The following is a 26,929-nucleotide window of genomic DNA, read 5'->3' as shown; positions in this document are numbered from 1 at the left end:
TCAAATGTAACGGATCTAATGTAAAATGCCAGAATATGTTCTACTCCTCCTCCCTACATTCCCAACCCCACAGCAGAGGAACGGACAGGGTCAGACTGGGGTGCCTAGGGCCCACCAGGGGAATTAACTCTAGGGGCCCACTCTACAGCTACCATAAATATTTTTAAAATAATATAAGGACAGGGATGTTAAACATATTTGTAATATACCTCATTAGGAAAGTAAGTTTATGGGAGCAGCAAATAATGAGTCCTGATGTTCCTGAGCTCCTGGCTTTCTCTACACCCGGACTCTGATTTTTTTTTTAAACTGAATTAACTAGGGTGGAGAAAGTCAGGAACTCATGAATATTCAGGACTGATCATTATGTGCTGAGCAAGATTGTGGTACAATGGAGTGACCCAGAATTCTGCTATGGGGATCTGTCACTAGTTTGTTACTCGTAGTTAGGACACGATGAAATCAGAGACAGATTCCCAACAAAATCCCTGGATACTATATTTAAGGTAATTTGTACTTTCACACTAGCGAGTCCACTGCGGGATGCCCGCTGCTTATATCCCACAGTGGATTCGCTCTGCCGACATTATACTGATATATATTCATATATAATGCTGGGTGCATTATATACAATGTTATAAGTCAGAGTGAAATCCTTCAGGTGTATTGGACACCTCTTTAAAGGTTCTCTGTCAGCACAGAATGACTATTCAAACCAAGCAGAGAAGCTCAGATTATCATGGCGGACAATCATTTATATTTACCTTCCCACCTGCTTGTTCTCCATCCTTCTCTGACTCTATGAAGCCAGAGCTGTCAATCAAATTAGTGAGGGCTGGAGAATGATGGAATACAAACAGGTGGGAAGGTGAATTTTCTTGATGGGCCCTGCCGTGAAGCACCAAGCAGCAGGGCTTAGTTTGAACAGTCATTCTGTACTGAGAGAGTGCCTTCAAGGGTAACGTGTCTCCTTGAGAAATGCTGTTTATCTGAAGATATAGGGTTAATCTGCAGGTAAATGGGCTTTAAAGCCTGGTTAGCCAACTTAATGGGAAAGTGTTGGCTGCGGGGAGAAAATTAAGCTTTATTCTCCCTTCCACCAGTCGCTGGAGGGAGACATTACATTCACAGCTAACTACAAATTGAGCATGCTGTAATAATGTCCCAGCACTGTGATTGTGATGGAGCACCTGCCAGGGCCTAGGGGTACTTGGTGGTCATTAAAGGGGTAGTCACGGTGGCAGTGATCCGGTTCGAGGCCCTAGGCATCAAACTTAAAGGGAAAGTCTTTAATGGGGTTGTTTTGAATAAAGAATATTTGTGACGCCACCTGTAGTATTCGATCAGGGATGACCAACGTTGCTTAAAGGGGTCCTCTGGGAATGAGGGCACAGCAGCAGGGATGGTATGGCTTCCCACAGGTGAAGCTTGATCCTCAGGCCTCCCAGTGTAGTGGATAAAGATGACAGATGGTTTAGTGCTAGAAAGAATTAGAGGACACAAGGTTGCAGTCTCTTTACCTTTTAAAGGTGGTGTACAGCCACAGTCCAGGGTAAGGATCACAGGTGATGGTGAGGTCTGGACAGCCTGGGAACGAATAGGAATCCCCTTAGCCAGGTGGAATTTGGAGCCTTCCTTACTGCACTGTAATCTGCCTGAGGCTTCTCACAAGGTCCTCTCTCCTCTGTCCTAGGACAGTACCCGCATGGCAGGCAGCGCGAGTCTTTTTACAGGTGTCCCTACTGCGGTGACTCCGGGCTCTATATATGCTGTGCCTTTGGGTGTAATTGTGGGCAAGCGACTTTTAATCTCCTGCCCTCCGGTTTCTGCTGTGGGTCATACAGTCCCACACAGCCTCAGATTCCCAGTGTCCGGTTTCTGCGCTGAAGTGTGGAGGGTGCCCAGTCGTAGCTCCCCTGCAGCTCCTTGCTTCCCCTGTGCTCCTTCCTCCTTCACACTCTCTACTGACTAAGCTAACTCCTCCTCCAAGCCAGAACATATATCGGGAAGTTCTCCTGAAACCGGGTCTAGAGCTCCCCCTTCTGGACTGGAGTCAGAACATGTTGCATGTATGTGCTACCTGTTAAAGGGATCCTCCTCGCCTCCAACCATGGCATCACCCTCCCCGTGAGGAAGGCAATACCACTGTGGTACCCGAACTTCTGGGGTGCTACATTCCCCCTGTTAAATCCAGTACTCACGGACTGGGAAAACACAAACAATAACAGGTTAGTAAGTGCAAAAATTTTTGAAATACATTACAACAGGTTAAATAAACTTTTTCTTCCCTTTATGGGAGGTTTCTTCCCTTGAACATAACAAAACATTATTTACAAAAGTACAAAGATTTTAGCATCTTATACCAGGGTGTCTTTGTTCACCAACTGTAATGATGTGGGGTACCCGTTCTAAACTCGCAATGTAGGTCTTGGGCGGGCTGCAAGGTGTAATCATCCAGACCTTTCTTTGGCCATGCCAAACGGTTTTGTTCTGGTCTTTTGAAACAAACAAGGTTCTACTCACGATGCCAGTGCATGGTAAAACCAATAAGATGCACCTTAAGAGGTGCCAACTATTTACAAGGAAAGTTTTTAGGTAATTCGCCGTCCATTACCCTGTTGTCCATTTAAACTTTCAATAAGCAAAATCAAACATTTTTTAAAAAGGTAACGACAATTATTGATATCTTATGTGACACCCCAGGTTCCTGGTTGTCACAGTGGCATTGCTTTCCTTACGGGAAGAGTAATGTCACGCTTGGAAGCGATGAAATATCTTCTCTATCAGGTACACACAAGCATACAACATGTTCACACTTCAGGTCAGAAGGGGGAGCTCTGATCCAGCTTGTGGGTGGCTCCCCTATATATATATTCTGGTCTGGAGGGAAAGTACCCAAGTCACCCGCAAGTGACCCAGAGCTACAGCCAATAGCAACATCTAAGCCATCAGCTCCATTACCTGGCAAGGTAATCCCTGCATCTGTATCCATCAGAGAAGCAACCAAAATGTGTTCCATAGAGCAACATTGCAAGAGCACCCAGACTCCCATAGTAAGTACTGATCAACTGTATGTTGTACCTGGCATACGCCTGAACACTCGTCAAGGAGACTGTAATGTCCACGTGTGCTCATGGACACAGTAAAATTAGTACCGAAAGAAGAACGTGACTGAATAGTTACAGAATTAACCTGGTTAGTTGTGTTATTGTTGCTTCAGTTTAAAAGAACTACAGAATCATGAACTAGGCATGATGAGAACTTCCCTGTATATACAGGGCACCTCTTTAGGTGCTTTCTACTGGTTTTACGTGGAACCTTTGAATAAACTGTTAACGTTTGCCTTAAAAAGTTGTTTTGCCTTAAAGAGACCTGAAAAGAAAAAACATTTGGTGTGGCTGAACACCGGGTCTGGATGTTACGCCTTGTAACCTGCCCAAGACCTGTGTTTCGGGTTTATGACAGGTCCCCCGCTTCGTTGCTGCTGTTAAAATGTTAAATGACTTAAATATTGATTGCACTTTTAAATTAATGTCGAATTTGTTGCACTTTGTTTAATAGAGTGATAGTGTTTAATACTGCCAGAGAAGTTACCCTGTAAGGGAAGTGAATAGTGTTTTATATGCGAGATAGTTAAAGTATGCAGATAATATTGAATAGTACAGTGTGAGTTTTATATACTGGAAGTAAAGCTAATGTTTTTGTACTTCAGTGTAGGAAGTATTGCTAAACATAGTATATCCGTAAGGGGTAATTGTTAATTAGTTAATATTTCATATTAAATGTCATAGAGAGTTCTATTTTAGGAAAAGTTATATTTATAACCTGTAATAAAGTTATGTAACATTAACGTATCAATTACTCCCATAAAGGGAAGCTAAAGTTTTAAAATTTTTAACCTGTTTACATGCATTTCAAAATTTTGTATGTCTTTATCTAACCTGTATTGTTGTTTTTCTGTTTTCCCAGTCCAGGAGTACTGGATTTAATGGGGGGAGTGTGACACCCCAGGTTCCTGGTTGTCAAGGTGGCATTGCTTCCCTCATGGGGAGAGTGATGTCATGCTTGGAAGCGATGAAGGATCTTCTCTATCAGGTACACACAAGCATCCAACATGTTCACACTCCAGGCCAGAAGGGGGAGCTCTGATCCAGCTTGTGGGTGGCTCCCCTATATATATATTCTGGTCTGGAGGGAAAGTTAGTCAGTCTGTAAGAGAGACAGGAGAGAGCAAGTGAGGGGCTGTGCAGCGACAAGAAGTGCTGCAGCTCCTGAAAGGAGATAGAACAGAGAAGAGCACAAGCTGTAGAGAGCATGAAGGAGGAAAGAAGTAAAGGCGAAGTTAAGAGCCTAAGAGAAAAGAGCTGCGACTGGGCTACCTCCCTACTGACCGCAGACACCGGTAGCCGGAAGACCGAGGTTGTGAGGGACTTCACATCTCACAGCAGAAACCGGCAGGACAGCTGGATTACATGTCACCTGTCTGCCCTTTGCCCTTATACCTGAGGACACAGTAGCACATACAGCCCGAGTCATGATAGAGACCCTGTAAAAAGGCTCGAGCTACCTGTCGTACTGGTAGTGTCCTACCAATCTGGAGGACAGAGAAAACACGTGAGGACCTTGTGAGAGGCTTAAGGCAGCAAGGGACTACACCACAGTGCTAGAAGGAAGGCTTCCAACCCCACCTGGTAAGGGGGATTCCAAACTCACTTCCAAGCTGTCCGGACCATACCTGCACCTGTGATCTGGTACCCTGGACTGTGGCTGCCTGAATCCTTCAGTAAACCAGGTAAAGCGACTGCAAACCTGTGTCCTCCGTTTCTTGCTATACCACCCACCATCTTCATCTATACACCGGGAGCCCTGGGGACCCAGCTTCACCTGTGGGAAGCCATACCATCTTAGCTGCCATAACATCACCCCAGCAGACCACTTTAAGCATCGTCTGTCATCCCTGACCTATAACCACAGGTGGCGTCACGAATAAACTCTATTCCTAAAAACCCCTTTAAAGACTTTTCCCTTAACATGGGCGCCCAGGGCCACATATCGAGTACCCCTAGGCCCTGGAGGGCATTCCACTTACATCTTAGTCCCTGTAACGGGCTGGGATCTGACCTCTAGTACTATGGGTAGATCTACACAGGACAGGTATCGCTAGGTTTGCTATCACTGGTGTTGTGCGCTCTCTTATGGCTACGCTACTGGTGATCTGACCTTGAGAAAGACACCCTGTTGTGTTGATACGCGTGGGTCTAGCACCTACTCTGCCTGGCTGTTCTGCCACATGGGGGGCGACCATGACCTTAGAATAGGGTAAAGTATTTGGTCTTACTGGTTCATTTGTATCTCAAGTGGCAGTCTCTCTATCTTTATGCCTCATTTTGCCTTTTTTTGCACTTTTTGCACTAAATTATTATATGGTAATTGTGATAAGGGTATTATGTTGCTTATGTGTCAGCGGTTTACACATTAGTTGTTAGCTTCATTAATTTAAATCTATGCTTAATGAGGTCCTTGCAGCTGACTGGTTTCATATAACCCTCTCACAAGAGGATGGTTTGAATATCTAAAATTTACTATATGATAGCAGCAGGTATATTTTGTATATATTTCGTGAATGCTACTGGAGCGCCCCCACGTAAGGGCAATGGGGTACTCGGTACCGGGTCCTTTGGTTAGGGGGATGTCACGGTGGCCCGACCCGGTCCGTGGCCCTTTTGAGGGACGTCCAATTAAAGGTGAAGTTTGTACGGTGTTCGTGACGCCACCTGTGGTATTCGGTCAGGGTGACCGACGCTGCTTAGGGGTCCGCTGGGGTGATGTTATGGCAGCTAGATGGTATACCTTCCCACAGGTGAAGTGTATCCCCAGGGCTTCCCAGAGGTGTAGATGGTGATGGTGTAGTGCGCGGTAAATAACGAGGACACAAGGTTGCAGTCTCTTTACCTTTTACTGAAGACTTCAGTGTCCACAGTCCAGAGTACCGTTCACAGGGCAGACAGAATCCGGCCGGTCCGAAGGCACATCCAGAGCTTCCTTGTGCAGGTGGAAATCAGTAGCCTTCCTACTAGCACCTGTGTGTTGTAGTACCTCCCTGCTGAGCACCACAGGATAGTCCTCACAACTTTCGTGGATGTTTCTGATGTTCTCTCTCTCTCTCTCTGTCCCCCAGATGGTATGGATAGGACAACCCGTATGACAGGGTAGGCCTGGAGCTTATTTATAGAGACCCTAGAGACGCCCCTCTCCCACAATTTGCCTCCGTGTCTTCATAGGTATTAAGGTCGGGCAACCAACTTGGAATCGACTGTCCTGCCGGTCTCTGAAGTAATGCATAGAGCCTATTACTCCCTCGGTGTTTCGGCCACCGGCTACGCGCCTCAGAAGGAGGCTGACGATCTTGGGGCAGAACTCCTCCCGGTATTATTTCCTTGTGCTGTGACCTCGTTTCTCACTCTCCACAATAAAATTCGCTTTGTGTCCTTTCTTAGGATGCTGCCGCAATGGGTGCAGGCGCAGCTCCGTAACGTTCTATCTCGTGCTTGGCCTCTGTCAGGATCCCACCCCTGACAGGGACCCTCTGTCTGCAGCTCAGATGTTCCTCCTTCTCTCTCTGTCTCTCCAATAAATTGATCTCCACTATGGTACTAATATAAAACAAACAATTTTATTGAACATAGTAATATAAAACATATAAAAATAAGAGTTACTACATGCAAAGAAGGTGCAAAATCCTCAAAAGGGACTATACTGCCTTAGGTAATTGCGAAAGGTCTGGCTCGACACTTGCAAACATATTCATGTCTCTACCTTAATAAGAGAAGCCTGCATATATGGAAGTAAAATTAATATAAGTAACATTTTGGCCTCAAAAGTCCATATGCTGTAACAACTAATGATACTAGTATCCCTTGTTAGGAAAGGACAATTAGTCATATAATTCCATAAACAAAACTCCCCATATACATGGCACACATAGAATGTTATTCAAGAAGAAGCAAACGAGAAACGCGCGTCGGGGCAGAGGGACGCCAAGGTACTTGCACTAGGCTGACAGCAAGGTAATATACTCCATTAATTTGAATTCTTATATAACACTTCATAAAAAATTCTCTTGGTGATCCCCTTCTTTTTTATGCATACACTTTTTCTTTGATTTGTGCTACTGGTGATTCTATGTAGCACAGGTGTATCTGTTCCCCCACGAGTACTTCTGCTCACTGTGGGCATGACATATTCACCGATGGCAGGGGGTGTATTCTCTTGCTCCTCTGCTGGTGTGATGTCTGCTGCTTGAGCCCGCTGGTGTAGTCTCTTCTTGTTCAGATTGATTTCGAGTCACATCTGCTTCTGGTATTTCCAACTGGGGAAAGGTCAAAACGGACACCACTATGGCCTAATTTACTTGAGTCCATGACTTTGGAAAGTCTCCAAGAACGGTATAGATTCTCATTTCCTCCTCTTCTGTGGGTTGAGGGCTATCTTGGCCTTTCTCCTTGTCTCTCAGTTGGTCAGGGCATACCTTAAGATGGTCTCTTGATACCGCAGTTGAGGTTTCTCCTCCATCTTTGCTTATGAATCCTACTTTCTCTGTTTTGAACGTGTTCACCTGGTGACAAAGGAATTGCAGGGGCGTGCTGGTTATAGTTTCTTTCCTGCCTCAGTCTTGCCTGGGACAAATTTCTTTCCACGCATTCTTGTTCTTGACAGTATTTCTGCTGCCGCTCTGTATCCCAATCTGCATCTGGTGATGTTGTTTCTGGAGTTAGGACTCCCAAATCAAGGTCAACAGGTAATTTTCTAGATCTTCCTCTCATTAGGTAGGCTGGAGTGCAGTTGGTGGAATACATCGGGATATGATTGTACAGATCTACCAAGTCCGGCAACTTCTCTGGCCATAGGCTTCTCTCTTCCAGGGGCAAGGTTTTCAACAGGTCAATTACCACCTGGTTCATCTTCTCACACATGCCATTTGTCAGTGGATGATATGGCGTTGTCCTGATTTTCTTGCATCTGTACAGGTTACAGAACTCCTGGAATAATTCTGCCTCAAAGGCTGGGACTTGGTCGGTGAGTACCTTTTCAGGGTAACCATGTGGTCAACAAAAGTGTTGTTGGAATGCCTTGGCTGCCATCTTTGCTGTTTGGTCCTTGACAGGCACGACTACCAGGAATCTTGAGTAATGGTCCACTCTGGTCAAAGAATAGATAAAGCCTGTCCAGCTTGGGGCCAACTTCATGTGGTCTAAGGCTACTAATTCCAGTGGCTGTTTCGTGACTATGGGCTGTAGGGGTGCCCTTTGGCTGCCACGGTCCTTTCGCACAGGTTGCATGGGCCACACTCTCGGCACCACTTTTCAATGGCTCTTCTCATGCCAATTCAGTAGAATCTCCCACGAAGTAGGACCTCCAACTTCTTCCATCCGAAGTTTCCTGCTCCATCGTGGTACGCTTCCAAGACTATTGGCGCATCCTGCCTCAGGACTACCACCTGCCAGACCAGCTCGTGAGTGCGTGAGTCGATATTCCTCCAACACAGCTTACTGTCGTAGATAAACAATATTTCAGATATATAGTTGCCTAGGTAGTTTGGCACTTCCAATAAATAAACACATCAGATAAAGAGAACAAGGAAGTAATATGCCATAAAAATTTTATTGATGTACTGTATATTAAAAAGATAATTACATTAAAAACAATAGGGACAGAAATACAAAAGAAAAAGTGCCACAAAGAAAGAGTATCGAGTAAGTATATATGCTGTTCGCACAAGATCACCCACAATATATTAGTACACATCAAAAAGTCAAAAGAAGTGAGGGTGAACAATTATAATTTAAATGTTACATCAATCAAAAGAAGCAGAGTTCTTGCCTCCTGGGTTCTACCCCTGGCCTGGAGAGGGGGGCGCCCCTTGCATTCAAAAACAGGGGCAGGATGAGTCATGCAACCTCTCCAAGTGCTGTGGGCAGCCCATTGAGAAAGAAGAGATGGTTCCAGCTCCAGGAAATAAAATGTAGAGACTTTATTAGTTCATTTTAAAACGCTGCTGAGACATGACCGGCATGGTAGGTAAAGGAGAGTAACCAACACCCGACTGGATGCGTTTCGAGCAACAGGCTTGCTCTTAGTCCTCAGTGTGCTGATGGGAACACAGGTTGCAATAAAAATGTTCACAGCAGGTGAATACAATTAAAATAAGCATGTGATGTGACAAAATCATGATAATCACAACAAAGTGAACAACTAAAACTGTGTAACAATTAGGTTGGCTGTGGGTGGCCCGCTTGACTTCAGGGGCCCGGTTATTGGCATAGTCATTTGCCAGGGCGGCTGTAGGAGCGGATCCCTTTGGTACTGCTGGAGGTCCTCTGGGTAGTTCCACAAGAATTGCTTTGTGACAAATGGTTCCTGGATCTCCTGGCTGGTGGTGAGCTCCGGACCCTTGGTCCAGTGCTGCAGCTCACAGGAGAGCCCGCATGTGGTAGGCCCAGGTGTCCTTGGGGCCTTTTTGCAGGCTCAGGAACTTCCTGCGGTAAGACTTTGGAGTGAGGTTGAACTGCTGGATCAGGGCCTGTTTGATGCTCTCATAGTCCTGCTCCTCCTCGGCAGGTAAGTTCCCAAAATTTCCAGGGACTTATGTAGCGACCCCCCACCGCCGCAGGGCTGAGGGGTACCCGGTACCGGGCCTGTGAGTCTCTGTTTAATGGGGTTGTCACGGCGGCTAGGCCCCGGTCCGTGACCCTGCCGTGGGGCGCTCAGTGAATAACAGGTGTGGATGATGGTGGTGACGCTGTAGTGGTGAAGTGCAGTAAATAACGAGGACACCAGGTTGCAGTCTCTTTACCTCTTTACTGAAGATCTCTGAGTCCTCAGTCCGGAACACGGTTCACCAGGCTGCGCAAGTCCGGCCGGTCCAATGGCACCTCCAGAGTTCTCTTCACAGGTGGAAATCGGTGCCTTCCTACTAGCGCTATGTGTTGTGGTCCTTCCCTGCTGTGCTTACGGAAAGTCCCCCACAACTGTTGTGTATGTTTCTTAAGTTCCCTCACAACTCGATTAGATGATGTTCTGCTAATCCTCCGTCCCTCCCTGGTGTTCTGGTTGGGACGGCACCCGTTTGACGGGTAGGCTCGGAGCTCTTCCGGGACCCTAGAGTCGCCCCTCTCCACAAGTTGCCCCCCAAGACTGCATAGGTGATATGTGTTAGACAGCCCACCTTAAACTGACTGTCCTGCCGCTGTTTGGAGTATTGCTTGAAGCTGAATGTTATTCTACTCCCTCGGCGTTCCGGCCACCGGTAGTGCGCCTCAGTAGGATGTTGCTTCGGTCTTACAGCATGACTCCTACTGGTATTTCTCCTTTGCGTGATCTCGTTTCTCACTCAGCACAATCTATCTCTCTTCTAATCCTTTCTTGGGCACCGCCGCTACCCGGAGCAGGCACGGTCCCGTTACGTTCGTTCTTGTTGCCAAGCCCCTGTCAGGATCCCACCCCTGACAGAGACCCTACTGTATCTTCCCCTACAACACCCTCTGCCACAAGGTGTTGCCTGGTTCCAACCCAGTCAGCTTTCTGATCTAACTTCCTGCCTGACCACCAGTTTACCCACTATGGTGGGGAGTGGCCTAATGAATAGCACCCTTAGCTCCCCCCGGAGGCCCAGCTGTGAAATGTATTGGTGTCTGTGATACCTGATCAGATGAACCCCTTCAGTGCCATCAGACGCACCATAGCTCCCCATAGTGGCGGAGCCACAGTACTGCAACGACCAGGACTCTGGGGCGCTGCACTCCCCCCTGGTTAAACACAGTACTCCGGGACTGGGAAGAAAACAACAATACAAGTTAGCAAAAAGACATACAATTTTGTTGAGTGCAATAACAATAAGTATACTTGAACAGGCTTCCCTTTATGGGAGGTAAGGACACTTGAACGTTACAAACATGGTTAAATTTCATAGCAACATGCTATAAATAACTCTTCTTACCCAACCGAGTGGAGTCGGGAAGGAATTTTTTTCCCCATGGTGGAGTTACTCTTTGCCACATGGGTTTTTTTTGCCTTCCCCTGGATCAACATGTTAGGGCATGTTAGGTTAGGCTATGGGTTGAACTAGATGGACTTACAGTCTTCCTTCAACCTTAATAACTATGTAACTATGTAACTATGTAACCGGGTATTCTACTAAGTGCAAAATTGTTGAACAATAATTTAACATTGCCTTTAAGGACATACACTCTGAATCCACTAAAGACCTTCCTATAATCACATTATAAGGTAATTTAACTTTTTCATTCTCCTTCTTTAGATCTGCAGGACCGCCTGTCCTATCGGCACCAGACCTTCTGCCTCTCCTTTCAGTTACAGGACCGCCCCGTTCAGCCAGGGCCTACTGCCTTTTCAACTACTATACACAGTATAGAACATAACATTACTTTCAGTTTAAGAGCACTGAGCCATCTCTACATGACTCCTAGGAGGACTCAGGGTTTACCTTCTATCCTAACTATCTATCAACATTATCAAAACATTTTCTATTGAACATTAAACCTTCTCATTATCTTTCTTTCTATCATGCATGCTGGACACCACGTCTATCCCTACGGGTCCACTGCATCCTTCTTCTATCTTTCACCTTTTTCTTCTCAGAGAACATCATCAGTATTTCTTCACAATTAACTAATTAAATACATATAACTTTCTCATGTAAACATTATCATTGCTTTCTTTGGTCAAGACATTATTGCTTCCTATCTTAAGCAATATCACGGGTTAAGCGCAACAAATGAACATCCCCTTTAAGAGGGGACCAAGTCTCTATGAGGTAGCACGCCTTCTCAAGCTACCAGTCCATACTCAGCAAAGGTTCCAGTGTGGTATCTTCACAAAGAGTCCTTCTTTAAAACCAGTAGGGAGCGCCTTTAATAAGGTGCAAACTATGTACAAGAAGTTCGGATCATGCACTGTTCATGATTTCAGCAGTTCTTTTCAACTAGAAACTTGTGCAAAAACTTTAGAAAAATCAAACAAAAGCAAAACAATAGGGTTCCCAGGTCCACAGAAGGATCCCCTTAAGAGTTAACCCTGGACGGGTTCAGCAAAAATCAGGAAACAATAACTATTTACATACAATGCAGTGTCTTTCTTACTGGAACCACGCAGGCGGCAGCACCGGTGGAGGCAACCCCGCAGGATACTGCGCACCACCTGGTACTGCATAAGGGGGAGTGTTGTCCCATCTGGGGGTCTGCGTACCCACCGTCTTCCGCTCTGGCACAGCAGGAACACTGGTCACCTGGGGAAGCGCCTCCTTGGCCACCACAGCGGTGGTGGTAGTAATACTGCAGGTCGTGGTCTTCACAAGTGTACAAGTGGGAGTGACCACGGTGGTCTGGGTGGTGGTCGTGGGCCAACCACAAGGCAGCACCTTAGCCACAGGGGACGATTTTGCTGGCACCTTGGTCGGGGATTCCGTCGGCTTCCTCTTGTAAACGTTTAAAGCAAACCACCCCTTCTCACCAAGGTGCCTGGTATAGGTAACGCTGTCCCCCGGGTAGAGGTCCCGGTCAGGGTGGCCCTCTCTAAGATGAGACTCGACATCCCGGCGGTTGACAAAGATCTCTGCGTATAATCCCGGCTCTTTAATGAAGCCCCAGCCTCCACGGAGCTTAAAGTCAACTACAATGCCCTGCCTGCGCGGGGCCTGGTGAGTGGTGGGGTCCTTGCGGGCCCGGTCCTTGACCGCCAAGTCTTTTTGATGGTGGGCCTCCCGCCCGGCCTGGTGTGTTTTCTCCTCCTCTTTCCACTGTTGTTCTAGCTGGACCCGGTATTCCTCCCAGCTTAGGGCCTGTACCATCTCCCCTTCTTGGGTCTCTACCCCGGGGAACCCCATAAGATTGGATCCGGGGTTCACCCAGCGGCACACTGTGCGCTCCGCGTGAAAGTCGCACAGCAAGGGAGTAGGGGTGATTGGGGCTCGCATACGGTGTTCCATGCCCGTGGCTTCCTCCCATGGTAACAGGCACTGGAGTCTATGGGTTCCCGGGAGAGGTGGTGCTGCTACGGGACCCACCAGCAAACCCTCGGCCAGCGGGACGGGGTCGGCGGACTCACCAGCCGATGCAGGTTCCTCCTCCGCGGCGGGTTCTTCCGGCGGTGTCGGCGAGGATCCCAGCGGTTGCTCCGGTAACGGTGCAGGATCCGACGCCTGAGGACCTTCTTCCGGCGCTGCCTGGTGCGGAGCCTGGGCCTTCATGTTCAGTTGGAGTAGTTGGTCGATCAGGCTCTCCATCTCGGCCCGCAGAAGTTCAGTGCTGTCCACGGAGAACGGGCTGCTGAGCTCGTCCGGGTAGTCGGGGGAGTGTCATGATCTCAATGGCAGGAGAACATAGCATCAGCATATATAGGAACTAGCTCTTGGAAGATGGGAACTGAGCTGACCATGAACTAAACCTAACGCACAACTAGCAGTGGCCGGGTAGCATGCCTACGTTGATTCTAGATGCCCAGCACCAGCCGGAGGACTAAATAATGCTAGCAGAGGAAAATATCAGTCCTAGCTCACCTCTAGAGAAATACCCCGAAAGGAGACAGAGGCCCCCCACATGTATTGGCGGTGAGTTAAGATGAAATAACAAACGTAGTATGAAAATAGGTTTAGCAAATTTGAGGTCCACTTACTACATAGCAGAAGACAGAAAGGACACTTTCATGGTCAGCTGAAAACCCTATCAAAACACCATCCAGAAATTACTTTAAGACTCTGGCCTTAACTCATAACACCAGAGTGGCAATTCCTGTTCACAAGAGCTTTCCAGACACAGTAACGAAACTACAGCTGTGAACTGGAACAAAAATGCAAAAACAAACATGGACAAGAGTCCAACTTATCTAGTAGTTGTCTAGGAGCAGGAACAAGCACAGAGAGGCTTCTGATAACATTGTTGACCGGCAAGCAACTAACAGAGAAGCAAGGTTATATAGCGACTCCCACATCTTGATGGGAACAGGTGAACAGAGAAGATGAAGACACCAGTTCAATTCCACCAGTAGCCACCGGGGGAGCCCAGAATCCAAATTCACAACAGTACCCCCCCCTCAAGGAGGGGGCACCGAACCCTCACCAGAACCACCAGGGCGATCAGGATGGGCCCTATGAAAGGCACGAACCAGATCAGAGGCATGAACATCAGATGCATTCACCCAAGAATTATCCTCCTGGCCGTATCCCTTCCACTTGACCAGATACTGGAGTCTCCGTCTGGAAACACGGGAGTCTAAGATTTTCTCCACAACGTACTCCAACTCACCCTCAACCAACACCGGAGCAGGAGGCTCAACGGAAGGCACAACCGGTACCTCATACCTGCGCAATAATGACCGATGAAAAACGTTATGAATAGAAAAGGATGCAGGGAGGTCCAAACGGAAGGAAACAGGGTTAAGGATCTCCAATATCTTATACGGGCCGATGAACCGAGGCTTAAACTTAGGAGAAGAGACCCTCATAGGGACAAAACGAGAAGACAACCACACCAAATCCCCAACACAAAGCCGAGGACCAACACGACGGTGGCGGTTGGCAAAAAGCTGAGTCTTCTCCTGGGACAACCTCAAATTGTCCACCACCTGCCCCCAGATCTGATGCAATCTCTCCACCACAGCATCCACTCCAGGACAATCCGAAGATTCCACCTGACCAGAGGAAAATCGAGGATGAAACCCCGAATTACAGAAAAACGGGGACACCAAAGTGGCAGAGCTGGCCCGATTATTGAGAGCGAACTCCGCCAATGGCAAAAAAGCAACCCAATCATCCTGGTCAGCAGACACAAAACACCTCAGATATGTCTCCAGGGTCTGATTAGTCCGCTCGGTCTGGCCATTCGTCTGAGGATGGAAAGCGGACGAAAAAGATAAATCTATGCCCATCCTAGCACAGAATGCCCGCCAAAATCTAGACACGAATTGGGTCCCTCTGTCAGAAATGATATTCTCAGGAATACCATGCAAACGAACAACATTTTGAAAAAACAGAGGAACCAACTCGGAAGAAGAAGGCAACTTGGGCAGAGGAACCAAATGGACCATCTTAGAGAAACGGTCACACACCACCCAGATGACAGACATCTTCTGAGAAACAGGCAGATCTGAAATAAAATCCATCGAGATGTGCGTCCAAGGCCTCTTAGGAATAGGCAAGGGCAACAATAATCCACTAGCCCGAGAACAACAAGGCTTGGCCCGAGCACAAACGTCACAAGACTGCACAAAGCCTCGTACATCTCGTGACAGGGAAGGCCACCAGAAGGACCTTGCCACCAAATCCCTGGTACCAAAAATGCCAGGATGACCTGCCAACGCAGAAGAATGAACCTCAGAGATGACTCTACTGGTCCAATCATCAGGAACAAACAGTTTATCAGGTGGGCAACGATCCGGTCTATCCGCCTGAAACTCCTGCAAGGCCCGCCGCAGGTCTGGAGAAACGGCTGACAATACCACTCCATCCTTAAGGATACCTGTGGGCTCAGAGTTACCAGGCGAGTCAGGCTCAAAACTCCTAGAAAGGGCATCCGCCTTAACATTCTTAGAACCCGGTAGGTATGACACCACAAAATTAAACCGAGAGAAAAATAATGACCAGCGCGCCTGTCTAGGATTCAGGCGCCTGGCGGTCTCAAGATAAATCAAATTTTTGTGGTCAGTCAATACCACCACCTGATGTCTGGCCCCCTCCAGCCAATGGCGCCACTCCTCAAAAGCCCACTTCATGGCCAAAAGCTCCCGATTCCCAACATCATAATTCCGCTCAGCGGGCGAAAATTTACGGGAAAAGAAGGCACAAGGCCTCATCACGGAGCAGTCAGAACTTTTCTGCGACAACACTGCCCCAGCTCCGATCTCAGAAGCGTCGACCTCAACCTGAAAAGGTAGAGCAACATCAGGCTGACGCAACACAGGGGCAGAGGAAAAACGGCGCTTAAGCTCCCGAAAGGCCTCCACAGCATCAGGGGACCAATCAGCAACATCAGCACCCTTCTTAGTCAAATCGGTCAATGGCTTAGCAATATCCGAAAAACCAGCAATAAATCGACGATAAAAGTTAGCAAAGCCCAAAAATTTCTGAAGACTCTTAAGAGAAGAGGGCTGCGTCCAATCACAAATAGCTTGAACCTTGACAGGATCCATTTCAATGGAAGAGGGAGAAAAAATATATCCCAAAAAGGAAATCCTCTGTACCCCAAAAACACACTTAGAACCCTTCACACACAAAGAATTAGACCGCAAAACCTGAAAAACCCTCCTGACTTGTTGGACATGAGAGTCCCAGTCATTCGAAAAAATCAGAATATCATCCAGATACACAATCATAAATTTATCCAAATAATCGCGAAAAATATCATGCATAAAGGACTGGAAAACTGACGGAGCATTTGAAAGACCAAAAGGCATCACTAAATACTCAAAGTGACCCTCGGGCGTATTAAATGCGGTTTTCCACTCATCCCCCTGCCTGATTCGCACCAAATTATACGCCCCACGAAGGTCAATCTTAGAGAACCACTTGGCCCCCTTTATGCGAGCAAACAAATCAGTCAGCAACGGCAATGGGTATTGGTATTTAACAGTGATCTTATTCAAAAGCCGATAATCAATACATGGTCTCAAAGAGCCGTCTTTTTTTGACACAAAGAAAAAACCGGCTCCTAAGGGAGATGACGATGGACGAATATGTCCCTTTTCCAAGGACTCCTTTATATATTCTCGCATAGCAGCATGTTCAGGCACAGACAGATTAAATAAACGACCCTTTGGGTATTTACTACCCGGGATTAAATCTATGGCACAATCGCACTCTCGGTGCGGAGGTAACGAACCAAGCTTGGATTCTTCAAAGACGTCACGATAGTCAGACAGGAACTCAGGAATTTCAGAGGGAATAGATGATGAAATGGAAACCATAGGTACATCCCCATGAGCCCCCTTACATCCCCAGCTCAACACAGACATAGCTCTCCAGTCGAGGACTGGGTTGTGAGATTGCAGCCAAGGCAATCCTAGCACCAAATCATCATGTAGATTATACAGCACCAGAAAGCGAATAATCTCCTGGTGATCCGGATTAATACGCATAGTTACTTGTGTCCAGTATTGTGGTTTATTATTAGCCAATGGGGTGGAGTCAATCCCCTTCAGAGGAATAGAAGTCTCCAAAGGCTCTAAATCATACCCACAGCGTTTGGCAAAGGACCAATCCATAAGACTCAAAGCGGCGCCAGAGTCGACATAGGCGTCCGTGGTAATAGATGACAAAGAGCAAATCAGGGTTACAGATAGAATAAACTTAGACGGTAAGGTGCAAATGGAAACAGATTTATCAAGCTTTTTAGTGCGCTTAGAGCATGCTGATATAACATGAGTAGAATCACCACAATAGAAACACAACCCATTTTTCCGTCTAAAATTCTGCCGCTCGCTTCGGGACAGAATTCTATCACACTGCATACTCTCTGGCGACTTCTCAGTGGACACCGCCAGATGGTGCACTGGTTTGCGCTCCCGCAAACGCCTATCGATCTGAATAGCCATTGTCATGGACTCATTCAGACCCGCAGGCACAGGGAACCCCACCATAACATCCTTAATGGCATCAGAGAGACCCTCTCTGAAAGTCGCCGCCAGGGCGCACTCATTCCACTGAGTAAGCACAGACCATTTACGGAATCTTTGGCAGTAAATTTCCGCTTCATCTTGCCCCTGAGATAGGGACATCAAAGTTTTTTCTGCCTGAAGCTCTAAATGAGGTTCGTCATAAAGCAACCCCAAGGCCAGAAAAAACGCATCCACATTGAGCAACGCAGGATCCCCTGGTGTCAATGAAAAAGCCCAGTCTTGAGGGTCGCCCCGGAGCAAGGAAATCACAATCCTGACCTGCTGTGCAGGGTCTCCGGCAGAGCGAAATTTCAAGGACAAAAATAATTTGCAATTATTTCGAAAATTCTGAAACCCAGATCTATTCCCCGAGAAAAATTCCGGCAAAGGAATTCTCGGCTCAGATACAGGTGCATGACAAACAAAGTCTTGCAAATTTTGTACCTTCGTGGCGAGATTATTCAAACCTGCAGTTACACTCTGAAGATCCATTACAAACAGGTGGACACAGAGCCATTCAAAGATTAGGAGAGAGAGAAAAAAAAAAAAAAAAAATTTCAGCAGACTTCTTATTTCTCTCCTTTCTCAGCCAAGGATTTTAACCCTTTAGTGGGCCGGTCAAACTGTCATGATCTCAATGGCAGGAGAACATAGCATCAGCATATATAGGAACTAGCTCTTGGAAGATGGGAACTGAGCTGACCATGAACTAAACCTAACGCACAACTAGCAGTGGCCGGGTAGCATGCCTACGTTGATTCTAGATGCCCAGCACCAGCCGGAGGACTAAATAATGCTAGCAGAGGAAAATATCAGTCCTAGCTCACCTCTAGAGAAATACCCCGAAAGGAGACAGAGGCCCCCCACATGTATTGGCGGTGAGTTAAGATGAAATAACAAACGTAGTATGAAAATAGGTTTAGCAAATTTGAGGTCCACTTACTACATAGCAGAAGACAGAAAGGACACTTTCATGGTCAGCTGAAAACCCTATCAAAACACCATCCAGAAATCACTTTAAGACTCTGGCCTTAACTCATAACACCAGAGTGGCAATTCCTGTTCACAAGAGCTTTCCAGACACAGTAACGAAACTACAGCTGTGAACTGGAACAAAAATGCAAAAACAAACATGGACAAGAGTCCAACTTATCTAGTAGTTGTCTAGGAGCAGGAACAAGCACAGAGAGGCTTCTGATAACATTGTTGACCGGCAAGCAACTAACAGAGAAGCAAGGTTATATAGCGACTCCCACATCTTGATGGGAACAGGTGAACAGAGAAGATGAAGACACCAGTTCAATTCCACCAGTAGCCACCGGGGGAGCCCAGAATCCAAATTCACAACAGGGGAGACTTCCACTTCAACCCCACTGTCGGGTTCGGAGCTGCTGGCCATAGCGTCCTCCACGTGGGTCACTTCCTGGTCTTTTTCCCGCTCTCTCCTTCGTGGGCGGTGTCGTCTTCTCGGTCTCCGCCCTCCATTGAGGATTAGGAGGCGGATCTCTGCGGCTGACGGACACGTCCTCACGGTGCAGAAATATTTAGACTGGGCGGCCATTGCTTTTCGCGCTTTTCAGCTTGCCTACGCCCACTCCACGCCCTTCTTCCTCTCCCGCGCTCTCCCCAGCGCTACAATGGCGGCGGATTTTGGCGGTAAATGGCGCAGCACACAGTCTCTCAATAAAGTACAGTAAATCACAGTTCCAAGGCACACATGACCTGATTCTTCAGGCTTAAGTAGATCCTGTTCGTGACGCCAAGTTTGTAGCGCCCCCCACCGCCGCAGGGCCGAGGGGTACCCGGTACCGGGCCTGTGAGTCTCTGTTTAATGGGGTTGTCACGGCGGCTAGGCCCCGGTCCGTGACCCTGCCGTGGGGCGCTCAGTGAATAACAGGTGTGGATGATGGTGGTGACGCTGTAGTGGTGCAGTGCAGTAAATAACGAGGACACCAGGTTGCAGTCTCTTTACCTCTTTACTGAAGATCCCGCGGCTTCAGGAAAATGGCCGCGGGATGCCGCGCGTGCACAGATGGATATCGCGGCGGACATTTTCCTGAAGCCGCGGCCAGCAGAGCGCCGCTTCTGCGCACGCGCGGCCAAAGGAAGATGGCCGCGCCCACCGATCACCAATGAAATAACGAACAGCGCGCTCTTTTAAATCCCCTGGCAGAGGATTCGGGACCTTGGGCATGCGCACACCACTACGCCACCAACGGAAAACTACGCAAGATCTGGGGAAAGACAACACGCCCTTTTGACCAGACCAGCCTGATTGACAGGCGAAAACGGAGACTTTGCAAAGGTATTTCGGCAACTTAGGTGGGTAATAAACGCATAACAAACACACTAATGTAACGCCCACCTCTGCCCCTATTTAACGCTATTTTTATCCCATCTTCCAAAAACGTGGTGACAGGTTCCCTTTAAGGGTGGCACTGTAGAGTAGGAGATTAGATTGTGTTGAGAACTGGTTTCAGTCAGAGTAGTGACAGTTGAGAAAAGGGGGCGGAGCCAGTGTAGTGGCAGGGAGAGGGCCTTTCTGAGGTAATTTTCAGGTAGTGGGAGGAGCTAGAGCAGTGTGAGGAGAATTGTTCTAGAAGCAGTGGTAGTAGTTGTGTGGTGAGTTATAGTTGAAAGAGAAGAAGCACTGAGGGAAGCAGGTCTGGAGATGTTAGATCTTGAAGCACGTGGGAAGCGAGGCAGTCTGGAAGGGTCGGTGGCTTGTCTGTGGGTTACCTCCCGTGACGTCCGGGACTTATGGTCCGAACAGGAATTGCAGAGGCAACCTGATTTTTCACCCAGGATGGGGAAAGTGGACAAGGAGCACCTAGTATCAGAAAGCTGGAATTCCCAGGGGACTGCGGGTCTGGAATCCATGGTGCTAGACGATAAGCTGAAGGAAAAGACCAGGGAAAGTGCGGCAGAAGTTCTTATGTCTTTTGAAGATCGTTGGATTAAATCTGTTATGAAGATGCATGAGTTAAGTAAAGTTTTATTGAAAATGAATCGGGACTTTGATAACATTTGTGTGTGTCTGAGACGGATTGAAGCCCTGTATTCTCTGAAGGATTCTGACTCACAGGTGGGTGAACTACTTGACACACACAGCACACCACAAAATGGACATGATATTTCTGTAGCGGAGCGTCAGGGTGTGATGAGGAAGCAGCAGCAATCCCTTGGTACGGCTACCACCCTGGCCCCCGTCACACAGTTATGGCCCCATAGATGCCCCATATAATGCTCCAAGCAGTTATGGCCCCATAGATGCTCCATATAATGCTCCATGCAGTTATGGCCCCTTAGATGCCCCATATAATGCTCCATGCAGTTATGGCCCCATAGATGCTCCATATAATGCTCCATGCAGTTATTTATGGCACAATAGACGCTCCATACAGCTTTGTGCCACATGTAATGCTGCTGCAATCAAAAAAAAATCACATACCTCTCATCGCTGCTCCTCAGCGTCCCGTCTCTCCGCACTGACTGTTCAGGCAGTGGGCGGTGCGCACACTCATACGTCATTGTGCCCTCTGACCTGCACAGTCACAGCAAGAGGACGGGAAGACGAAGCGGCGCCCGGCGGTGGAACTCGGACAGGTGAATATGAAATACTCACCTGCTCCTGGAGCTCCTGACGCTGTCCCTGCCTGTCCCATAGTACCGCAGCTTCTTCCTGTAATGGGAGTGGAGTCCATATTCATTACTTTAATGAGTAGTACCACGTGACCGCTCAATAGAGGAAGAGCTGCAGCGCGGGAGACCATAGGACAGGCTGGGACAGCGTTAGGAGTGACAGGAGCAGGTGAGTATGCGACAGTCCTCTCTCCCCCTCACCCGCCGACCATGACTCGAGTATAAGCCGAGTGGGGCACTTTCAGCCCAAAAATTTGGGCTGAAAATCTCGGCTTATACTCGAGTATATACGGTATCTAGATCCCACCCCACTGCTACCAATCTGTAACGCATCGCACAGGGGAAGGGGTGTGTCGACTTCACTCACCTCTGGGGAGGGGAGAGGACTCAGCAGGGATTGGCTCTCTGGCATGACCCCAGGTCAGTCAATGAACTGCATCGGGGGAAATAGTGACCAGAAAGGCTTCCCTCATAGGTACGAATTATTGAGGCACTCCTACTGAGGGGGGATATATATCACCAGACCAGGCTGGGAATATATATATTAACCTCCCAGCCGTCACTGTCAGGGTTCCTCACTAACACAGTACAGTATGCTGCCACCAGTTCATTTGATAACAGACTTATATCAGGTCAGTAACCAACCCCGGGATAGCGAATAATATAACCAACAAGCATGCAGACGTTGGGATTCGTGAACCGAGATAAAAGAGCAGCCCGAGATTAATTTTATATTTAATTGCCAAAAGGCGCATGTCATGGGTTCCTTCTCCGGTATCACACAATCAACAGAGCAAGAGAATAGTGAATAATTCCAAGACCTTTATTTAGGCAAAACACGAAAGTTCCATATATACGATCCATCACACAAAGGATTAAATATTCCAGAAAGCGAATGCCGTTCAGTTATAGAATAAAAGTCCAACAATCCAGTACAGAGGATAACAGTCCATATTCCCTTCTTTCTCTCTCTGAAGTGCTGTCCTCACCTCATGGGTCCACACAGGATCTGAATTCCCCCCAGCTCCTGTCCTCCCCTTATGTCCAGGAGTAGTCAAACAGGTTGGGGTGGTTTCAGGCCTCCCCCACCTGACAAAGGTGCCTGGTGGGTTAAGGCCCTACAGGGAGTCATTGTTTCAACAAGCTAGTTCAATATGTCGTTAGCATATTAGCAAACAACATTATTCACTGACCCTGTGGAGAGATAACAATACAGAACTGTGGGGAGAATATCAGATGGCAAATAACAACTCATCTTACAAGATACAGTAAAGGTACTGTCACACAGTCACACTTTGGACGCTACGACGGCACGATCCGTGACGTCGCAGCGTCGTATGAGTATCGCTCCAGCGTCGTAGACTGCGGTCACACGGTGCAATCACGGCGCTGGAGCGATGCCGAAGTCCCCGGGTAACCAGGGTAAACATCGGGTTACTAAGCGCAGGGCCGCGCTTAGTAACCCGATGTTTACCCTGGTTACCAGCGTAAACGTAAAAAAACCAAACCGTACATACTCACATTCCGGTGTCTGTCCCCCGGCGTTCTGCTTCTCTCCACTGTTACACCCTATAAAGACAAACTGCACCAAAGGGAACCATATAAAAAAAATACTTTATTGAAAAACATACAGATTAAAATATTGATAACAGTAATGATTGGGATACTCTGAACGGTGACAGCTACACCGCACCGCAGGCAAGAGGAACAAACCATGCTACATTACAAAGAATGGGGAAAAAGACCTCTCTGTATAAACTCTGTATAGTAGCACTAGTACTAGTGATCCGTTAGGTATAAAACACTAGGCTGGTAAGCAAAGTCCAGCGGGCCCATCTAAACAGAATCAGAACCATAATATAGATTATAAGAGCATGTTTACCTCCAAACCTGCGGCGCCACCCCTACGCGCGTTTCGGCTAGCGTGCCTTCTTCCGGGGGCGCTAGCCGAAACGCGCGTAGGGGTGGCGCCGCAGGTTTGGAGGTAAACATGCTCTTATAATCTATATTATGGTTCTGATTCTGTTTAGATGGGCCCGCTGGACTTTGCTTACCAGCCTAGTGTTTTATACCTAACGGATCACTAGTACTAGTGCTACTATACAGAGTTTATACAGAGAGGTCTTTTTCCCCATTCTTTGTAATGTAGCATGGTTTGTTCCTCTTGCCTGCGGTGCGGTGTAGCTGTCACCGTTCAGAGTATCCCAATCATTACTGTTATCAATATTTTAATCTGTATGTTTTTCAATAAAGTATTTTTTTGATATGGTTCCCTTTGGTGCAGTTTGTCTTTATAGGGTGTATCTATTCTAATTGCATGGGATAAAAAAATTTTTTTTTGGTAGTAATCTCCCATATAGGCGCAGGTGTTTTGCTTTTTACATACTGTGTATTGTGTATCAATCTTGGTTTATTTATTTTCTCTCCACTGTGTAAGCAGCAGAGCCGGAAAGCACAGCGGTGACGTCAGACGTCACCGCTGTGCTCGCTTTCCGGCTGGCCGGCGCTCACAGTGCAGAGAAGCTGAGACGCCGGAGGACAGACACCGGAATGTGAGTATGTACTGTTTGTTTTTTTTACGTTTACGCTGGTAACCAGGGTAAACATCGGGTTACTAAGCGCGGCCCTGCGCTTAGTTACCCGATGTTTACCCTGGTTACAAGCGAACACATCGCTGGATCGCTGTCACACACAACGATCCAGCGATGTTAGCGGGAGATCAAGCGACGAAAGAAAGTTCCATACGATCTGCTACGACGTACGATTCTCAGCAGGATCCCTGATCGCTGCTGCGTGTCAGACACAGCGATATCGTATGGATATCGCTGGAACGTCACGGATCGTACGGTCGTAGCGATCAAAGTGTGACTGTGTGACAGTACCCTAACACCATGATAATCAGTAAAATAGAAATATACACAAAAATGATACCCACATAGCATATCACACCATCACAGCGCACTAGAAAGATACAGGTATATATACAAAAACAATTATACAAGTATACAGTCAGGAGTGAAGTACAAGAGTAGGGTACAGATAGATTGCAATTACCGTGTTATGTAGCATGTGACCACAGGGAGGTGCTGATGGATCACATCTTTATGGATCACTTTGTTACATAATTCTCTGGTCACGTCAGATAATGGGTCTCCAGCCAGTAGAAATGACTCAGTCCAAAATGAGGAGCTGCCTATTATCCTCTAGGCTGCTCCCTCCCACACACTGCACCAGCCCCTGGGCAGCCTCCCATATCTGAGAGTATGGTTTTCAAGGTCAGAACTGTGGTTGTCCATAACTTTCTGCCCGAAGCTCTAAATGGAATGGTAGCGGCGCCAGTGGATTCGGCTGGATTTTATCTGTGCAGGGAGACCAAATAAGGCTACTGTATTTAATTCCTGGTAGCTATGCTTTATAACTCCATACCACAGGGTTCTGGAGGTGGCTGAATGGTATGGGCATGTGGGGAAAGTTATTCCGATTCTGATTATGTGCTCAGCTAGGTTCAGAGATATTGCATTCTGCTATTATAGGTCATTTTCCAGATTCAGCATCTCAGAGCCTTGTGGTGGAACCTGTAGTGCCACGATGTCTGCATGTGTCTTGAATCGAACAAAGGAATCCAGCTGGCTGGTCCTGCACATAAATTTACACTCCTGTGATAATTGCGGGACTCAGAGTTGGAAGACACAGGGTCTAGGCCTTTTGCCCCCCCCGCCCCAGAGAATGAGGTCCCATTGATTGAGGTGTATTTGCCTTACCTTTATGGCCTGGGGGAAGTCATGGAACCATGTGAGGAGAAAACCGAGGGGCTGCACCATGGAGCCGTGTGAGGAGAGAACCAAGGAGCTGCACCATGGAGCAGTGTGAGGAGAGAATCGAGGGGCTGTACCATGGACCCTTGAACAAATGGGAATGTGGACACAGGACTGGTGTGAGTGGTCTGAGGATGTATTTTGGAAACGGTTGATGTTACTTGAATGGGGCTGCATAGGGAAGATGATAATGAGGGGCGGTGGGGAAAATGGGGGATGATGAGAGGCTGGTGGGAAATAGGGGAATGATTAGGAGCTGTGTGGCGAATGGGGGGATGATGAGGGGTTGTGTGGAGAAGAGGGGGATGATGAAAGGTTGTGTGGAGAAGAGGGGTGATGATGAGGCATTGTGTGGAGAAGAGGGGGGTGATGAGGGATTGTGTGGAGAAGAGGTGGGATGATGATGTGAGGCTATGGGGAGAAAAGGGGATGATCAGGGGTGATGTGGGGAAGGGGGGATGATGAGGGGTTTTACAGGGAATGGGGGAATGATGAGGGGCTGTGTGGAGAATGGTGGGATGATGATGGGCTGTGTGGAGAATGGGGGATGATGAGGGGCTGTGTGGGGAGAAGACCGAGGGGCTACACCATGGAGCCATGTGAGGAGAGAACCAAGGAGCTGCTCCATGGAGCAGTTTGGGGAGAGAATCATGGGGCTGTAACATGGACCCTTGAACAAATGGGAATATGGACACGGGACTGGCGTGAGTGGTCTGAGGATGTATTTTGGAAACAGTTGATGTTACTTGAATGGGGCTGCATAGGGAAGATGATAATGAGGGGCTGTGGGGAGAATGGGAGGATAATGGGAGGATGATGAGAGGCTGTGTGGGGAAAAGGGGGATGATGAGGGGCTGTGTGGGGAATGGGGGGATGAGGAGGGGCTGTGTGGGGAATGGGGGGATGATGAGGGGTTGCTTGGAAAAATGGGGCTGATGATGTGAGGCTATGGGGAGAAAGGGGGATGATCAGGGGCCATGCGGGGAAGAGGAGATTATGAGGGGTTTTGCAGGGAATGGGGGAATGATGAGGGGCTGTGTGGAAAATGGGGGGAAGATGATGGGCTGTGTGGAGAATGGAGGATGATGATGAGGGGCTGTGTGGGGAATGAGGGATGATGAGGGGCTGTGTGGAGAATGGGGGGATGATGAGGGGTTGTGTGGAGAAGAGGGGGGATGAGGGGTTGTGTGGAGAAGAGGGGGATGATGAGGGATTGTGTGGAGAAGAGGGGAGATGATGAGGGATTGTGTGGAGAAGAGGGGAGATGATAATGTGAGGCTATGGGGAGAAAAGGGGATGATCAGGGGTGATGTGGGGAAGGGGGGATGATGAGGGGTTTTACAGGGAATGGGGGAATGATGAGGGGCTGTGTGGAGAATGGTGGGATGATGGGCTGTGTGGAGAATGGGGGATGATGAGGGGCTGTGTGGGGAGAAGACCGAGGGGCTACACCATGGAGCCCTGTGAGGAGAGAACCAAGGAGCTGCTCCATGGAGCAGTTTGGGGAGAGAATCATGGGGCTGTAACATGGACCCTTGAACAAATGGGAATGTGGACACAGGACTGGCATTTGGAAATGGTTGATGTTACTTGAATGGGGCTGCATAGGGAAGATGATAATGAGGGGCTGTGGGGAGAATGGGAGGATAATGGGAGGATGATGAGAGGCTGTGTGGGGAAAAGGGGGATGATGAGGGGCTGTGTGGGGAATGGGGGGGATGATGAGGGGCTGTGTGGGGAATGGGGGGATGATGAGGGGTTGCGTGGAAAAGTAGGGATGATGATGTGAGGCTATGGGGAGAAAGGGG

Source organism: Ranitomeya variabilis, chromosome 4 (assembly GCF_051348905.1).
Source record: "Ranitomeya variabilis isolate aRanVar5 chromosome 4, aRanVar5.hap1, whole genome shotgun sequence".
Lineage (NCBI taxonomy): Eukaryota > Metazoa > Chordata > Amphibia > Anura > Dendrobatidae > Ranitomeya > Ranitomeya variabilis.
This window is presented reverse-complemented; position numbering follows the sequence as displayed.